Here is a 6,669-nt window from a genome sequence, read left to right on the forward strand (position 1 = left end):
TTTATGGAAAATTTGTATTGATATTAGATTATAATTTATATTTTTTCGTGTATGATATATAATGGTTAGGGTTTAGTTTCTGGAATACATTGGGATTAAAATTGGATTAGAAGTCATATTATTATAGGATCATAGGTGTTGGACTTTACTCAGGATCTTTATTATTTTGTTATATAGAATAGCTATGAATGTAACTTTGATTCTCTGTTATATTAACATATGTTGTGTAACACGTACATGTCGTAGTATAATTTTACATCATATGTGTTAATTACAGATGGTTTACATTTTTGGTATAGTTATGTTCCACAAAAAAATATCACATCGCTTATTTTAGGAATTATAGCTAGCAACATGTTACATAAAAGGTAGCACCGGATGAAATGTGTCTAAAAATCTGATATTAAATTACGTTAAAATCAGTATTAATCACCTAATTTATTATTAAAATATGGATATTTTGTCAATAAACAATTATATAAAATGGAAAATCCTGTCCGTCAAGAAAAAAATTATATGCTGCTCTGCGAAAGCCTGAATTGTCATGATGACTCGGTTTCTTAAATACACTAGAATAGGTCCGCCCTACGGGCGGGATATACATATACTTGTTATTTATGTTTCTATTTTGTATGATTTTATGGTTTTATGTTTTAGGTTTACATTTGCAAGAAATATGTATAATAATAATTTTTGTTTTTTTTTAAAAAAGAAAAATTAAGTGAGGAGGGATATTATATTAATTTTAATTAACGTTTGATGTTCGTTTATTTTTCTAACTTGTTTATGTTTTTATTTGTTATCAAGTATATTTTGTGATACTATTTCAGCTATTATTTTTATTTTTTGTTATGTTTTTATAATAAAAACACATTTTTATATCATCTTCACATATGTCCAACTAAAATTCTTTATTTTTTTATTAGTCTTGTTACAAATTATAAGTTTATATTAACATGACACGATTTTCATGATTAAAATGGTATACATTTTCTTAAATATTTTCTCAACTTTTTATATATAGTAAATAGATTTGAGTTTTTATTGTTGTGGTAAGGTTTAATACTCAAAACATTCATTATTTCATATTTTGTATATATCAGATGTACTTGTATTTTTTATTTGTTTTACATATTTTAAAAAAATTCAATAATTAAATAATCGAACATGAATATATAATTCACTATATTAGGAAATTATTTGTTTAAAAAAAGAGAATCAAAACATATATTAATTATCAATATTCAAATAAATATATGACTGAATATTTTATATATTATTATATTTAAGAAATAAAGAAAAAATTTTATCCCAATAAGTTATTAGGTTTTCTAAAATAAATATAACTTATTAAATTTAGAATAGTTTTAATAATGGCTTTCTTATATATATAATTAATTTACTGTATGGTTAGAGAAAGTTGCTGTATTTTTATTAAATATTTTTGTCTGATTTATTAGCTATCATTTATCAAAAATATAATTTACTTTAAACATATTTATCATGGTAGAACAATTTTTTACTATAACTTTAAATTAAATTCTACAGCAAGAGTTTTTTGGAGTCAGAAAATTTATGACTGAAGCGTATTGAGAATTTTTTTATCTATCTAAGACAATTTCTTACATAATGTTGTTGTTGGGTAAGTTTAGGCAGTAATATTTTGTTGAAAATACTATTAATAGAATGATTCTGATATTGATGACAAAAAAAAAGAATGATTCTGATATTATTTATTAATTTTGTTAATCCTGGAGTGCCTTGTAGAGACTAACCATACTCTTGTGAAACCCTTACCCACGTTTTGTTGGTTATTAAATTCAAGGTTAAATTTATTTAACTTGTGAAGCATTAGCTTCATACAGTTATTTACTTGGCTAATCCGAATTACGTAAATGCATTATGGTAAAATACTATTGACTGTCACAGAAAGAAAAGAAAAATATGAGAACTGATAACTAAATTTTGTAAATGCACACTTTGCAAATATGTTCTCAGCGAACACAAAAGTGATTATATATGTAGAATTAAAGAAATACTACACAAAGATAAAGTACATAGGATACTTTTTAACCAATAATTCTTCTATGAAGTCTCCGCACCGTAGCCAATTAACAAAAAAAAGAAGTCTACACCATAATGTGAGAAACATGCAACTATCAACCTGAGCATGGCATAGTCGAACCAAAGACCCATCTTCATCAATAACGTCGATCGCTTTGTCGGTAAGAAACCAATCACTATTCAATAAGGAGAAAGAAACTGATTTGAGTAAATGCTACAACTATGTCTAAAAATCACGTGTTAGCAAGAAAATTTATGACTGATTGTAGATTTGTACGGGTTTGTAGATTTTCAACAGACGGTCAAGTTTTGAGCATTAAACTAATAAACTGGAAAATACCTTTATCAAGCAAACTTTCAGTCCTCTCTCAAGTACCACATTAGGTTCTACATATTCATGAGCACTGCAGTCTGCACCAAATCTAAGAACTAAAATATTAATCAGACCCAAATAATATTTAATCTAGAGCAAATTGAGAGACATATATTGCAATGTATTAGAGAAGACAAAAGAATTACTTTCGAAAGTGACAGACAAATCGTGAGCTACATGCTTTACTACACAACTCCAAATGTCTGAATGCTTCTATTTCACTTCTGCTTGAACAACATTTTTAAAAAAGTTTGCAATCCAAGCCTGCAAGGATAAGACAAAACCAACAGTTCCATTTATAATTTTATTTTGTCTCCAATCTGAGGTTTTAATTTAAAAATATATGATGGAATTATAAGTAAAAACATTCTACTTGCCATAGCTGTTGACCCTGACCAAAAGATCTCATGTGATTAGCTTGGCTTTTGTTGATCAGTTCAGTTCACAATCTTCTGACCCGTTGAAGATTTGCAGTCCTGCTCTGTAAGGATAAATAAAACACCAAAAAAACATAAATATGTTTAACTAAAACTAATAAACAAGAGAATAATAACCAATAAAAAGAAAAGTAGGAACGATCTGAGGAAGCGAAGTCCGGCGAGTAAACCAGCGACCAAAAACCCTAAAGAAACAAACGAAGAACCCACCCGTCAAGGGTTACTCGCCGCAATGAACCTTCAGTGGCACAAAACCACCACCGAGAGGCGAGAAGAGGCTGGAGCTTCCAAATTCGTAGAGAGCTACCGGAACAGACCATAAAACCTCCACCACGGGCATAGAGTACCACCACAGAACCACCGAGGCATCTGACAAAGAGAGATCCAAGCAAGACCACATCGGCGAAAGATATAAGAGATACGAAGATGAGATGAGATCAAGGAGAGTAATACTCACACATATTTATACAGAACAAACACCGCCTTCCAGTTCGAAACAAAGCATTGAAGATGACATCGTGGGGGAGTGAATCTCTGGGATTGAACACAAAACCTTTACTCCGACCGTTTCAGATCGTGGGAAGAAACACAAACGGTATGGAGTCGCCGTCGCACGAAGTGGAAGAGATAGCCTTCATTTTTCTCTATAGGGCCGGACACAGCTTCAACTTTCACAGTCCAATCCCAAACAAACAAACGAAGCCCATTATACACAGATTAAATGAAACGTAGAGTATTAGTTATCTGGACACGTGGCGGCTCCAAGATACATGAATTGATGACGTGGCCGCCTACGTGGGCACCCCAGGAGGGATGAAAAGCTTCTTTTATATATAAAGATATGCGGAAAAAACTACTTCTTCTCCTTTTTATTGTAAATAGTTTAAGCAAAATTTATTTGTTTCAAAATATAAGTAATTTTCATAATTTTAAATAATTTCTATTTTTTTTAGGTTAAGTGTGACCAATCAAATAATATTTACTTATTTATGATTAGTTTAACTACACCTAATTTATACATTCAATGCTACTTTTAAAAAATTAATGACTTTCTAAATATTTGTGCATTCATCTAAAACTACTTACACAAAAAAAGAAGTATTTTTTAAGCTTTTTGCGGGCGAAAGAAGTAACATATTGATATACCTTTTTTGTTGTAAAAGGACATATTGATATAGTCTTGATATTTATGCAACCAAAACATATTACTAAAGTTAGGCATGCATAAAATCCGGAACCCAAAATCCGAATAGAATCCGAACCAAAAAACCCGATCCGTTATCCGACACGAAATATAAAAATACCCGAATAGATCTTGTAGGGTGGTATAAAAAATATCCTAACCCGAAGTGTTATTAACCAAACCAGAACGGATAACCCGAAAAATCCGAAACTAATAGTTAATATAAATATTTTGAAATATATATAAGTATTTTAGTTACTAAATTTAATATTCGTGGTAATAAAATATATAATAATAAATGTTAACATTATTAAAAATATTTTAAGTACACAATTAGTTATAAATAAATAATTTTTAATTTGTCCATTGGAATAACAAGTCTACTCTCTATAATATAATATATATTGTTTACAAATAATGTTTGTTTTCATGTTTGATTTAACATTTTATTGTTATTTTAGTAATTTTATGTGTGACAAATTAATTTTTTATTAATTTAATTGTTTTTTTAAGTTTTTCTATATTTTGGTTATATCCGAACCGAACCAATATAAACCGAATCCGAATGATATATGGTTACTTTATGGGTTTTAAGATACAATATAATTTTTAATCGAACTCAAAGTGTTATTATCTGAACCCAATCCGTACTAATGAAATTTTACAATGGGACCTAAGAGTATAAACCCGAAAACCCAAAAATTCGGAAAACCCGATCCGAACGCCAACAGATACTCGAAATTCTAGGCCTAACTAAAGTTATTCAAAGAAAACAAAGTAGATTAATGATGTTTCCCGTTACAATTAATTAAAGTAGACCAAGAGCGAGGTTTCACATTGCTGGTTTGTCAATTGTCAGATCTAATTAGGATACCATTCACATGTAAATTAATGTTTGCGCATTATATCGCAAACCTAACGCTCTAACAAACTATATATACGGAAAGTATTCTCATTTGGCATACTTTAAAAAATTCTATTCTCTTTTATTCTCTTTGCCACACCAAAATTCTAATTGCCACACCTTTTTTTTTCATTTTTCTCTTCTCCTTCTTACCCTCACTATTATATTATTATGTTATTTGTGGTTCCCCACGTTTTTCTTTCCCATTTTTAAAACATTAAAAACTTGCGGTCTCCCCTCCATGTTTCTCTTTCATTTTTTATAAATATTAAAAACATATATGATTCCCTCTCCCTCATAAATCGGACCATAAAGTCCAAAACCTAACAGCCAACCCCACCCTCTCTCCACCTCTCTCCTTCCTACACCTGTCCTTCCTCTCTCATTTTTCCCATCTTGCTCTCTTTTCTCCAACCACCATCGAACCACATTTTCTTCCTACAACTTGTTTGGCGATTTGGGAGCCATTTTTAAGGTAAATTCATATTTTTTTTTCACGAAATTTTCATAATAATATACTACTTATGTTCTATGCATTATGAGTAACGAAAAATATGAATGTATTTATGTAAAATTCGTGAGAGTTTTCAAAGAAAAATAAAAATAATGTTTGAAAAAGATTTTGTATTTTCCTCTATTTTTAACACGATTTTGAAAGGAAAAAACATGAAATTTGTTGGGGACGATAATCTGGGTTGTCTAAGACGTTGTTAGTTGATTAAAAAGTCTTTAACCGATGAAAAACAAAAGTTTTAGGTAAAAATGGAAGTTTTAGGTATATTGTTATGAAAAGGGATGTTTAAGGGTGATTTTATATATTTCTTCTTATTTTCTACTGTTTTAAAGAAAAGTAATACATTACAGTTACAGTAGTGGTAGACGATATTTTAGGTTGTATAATACCCTTTTGGTCATTTAAAAGTGTTAAATCAACAAAAGTAAAAATTTATAAGAACTACTAGAACTACTGGTACTACTAAAGTGAAATGTGTATTACTTGTATTACCGGAATGACTATGTACCGAATATCTTGGACAACTGAGATTCTATAAATGGTTAACTAATCATAATTTTATTTTTTTCAGGGAATTATATGGTTTCTCCCATTACAGTCATATGTTTTGACTATGGAGGAAGTTACATCAAGCATGGGCCTGAGATAAAGTAGATCTCGGGAGAAGATCAAATTCACACTCTAGTGATGAAAAATTCTGTGGAAGAGGTTACATATTCTGAACTGGTCGAGTGTATATGCAGAAAGATTAAGGCAAATGGAGATGTGATGGTGAAGATTAGTTACTTTCCATTGGTATTGTATTCAAACAAGCATGAACTACTAGTATTGTTAGAACTACTATGTGTAATATGGACTACTAGGAACTACTATGTACTACCCTGAACTACAAAAAAACTACTCTGTATTACTATTTGTTACGCATGTTTCTAGGAACCTTAATTTTTTCTTATTATTTATTTTTAAAAGATGTATCTCGTATATTACGTGATTATATGTCCATGCATGTGTTTATTTGTCAAAATAAACATAAAATACTCTTAAAATCTCAAGTTGTTAGAAAATTTCTCATTTCAATAGAAAACACCCTTATACTTCCTAGTTAATGTCTTGATGGGAAGACCATCATGAGATGAATTTCAGAAAACACATATTTTCTGAAATTTTTTCTGCCAACGTGTTATATACAATCTA

The 6,669-nt window shown here is 29.6% G+C and overlaps 3 long non-coding RNA genes across 4 annotated transcripts; 1 reads left to right on the top strand and 2 right to left on the bottom strand.

The window, feature by feature from the left end:
* Nucleotides 1-1,931: 1,931 nt before the first annotated feature.
* Nucleotides 1,932-2,707, bottom strand: LOC108831361 (uncharacterized). 2 transcript variants are annotated; one of them, XR_001946345.2, is made up of 3 exons: nucleotides 2,584-2,707; nucleotides 2,405-2,493; nucleotides 1,932-2,240 (listed from the first exon to the last, which is right to left on the bottom strand). It is a non-coding gene; the product is annotated as an uncharacterized LOC108831361 (long non-coding RNA). The 2 variants fall into 2 exon arrangements; XR_001946346.2 differs by having other exon boundaries at nucleotides 2,405-2,486; nucleotides 2,584-2,701.
* A 102-nt stretch (nucleotides 2,708-2,809) lies between these two features.
* On the bottom strand, nucleotides 2,810-3,571 carry LOC108831362 (uncharacterized). The gene is made up of 3 exons (XR_001946347.2): nucleotides 3,332-3,571; nucleotides 3,085-3,243; nucleotides 2,810-2,918 (listed from the first exon to the last, which is right to left on the bottom strand). It is a non-coding gene; the product is annotated as an uncharacterized LOC108831362 (long non-coding RNA).
* A 1,535-nt stretch (nucleotides 3,572-5,106) lies between these two features.
* Nucleotides 5,107-6,417, top strand: LOC130497653 (uncharacterized). Its single transcript, XR_008936654.1, has 2 exons — nucleotides 5,107-5,436; nucleotides 6,047-6,417. It is a non-coding gene; the product is annotated as an uncharacterized LOC130497653 (long non-coding RNA).
* Nucleotides 6,418-6,669: the final 252 nt, after the last annotated feature.

The sequence above is a fragment of the Raphanus sativus genome, chromosome 7, assembly GCF_000801105.2.
Source record: "Raphanus sativus cultivar WK10039 chromosome 7, ASM80110v3, whole genome shotgun sequence".
Classification (NCBI taxonomy): Eukaryota; Viridiplantae; Streptophyta; class Magnoliopsida; order Brassicales; family Brassicaceae; genus Raphanus; species Raphanus sativus.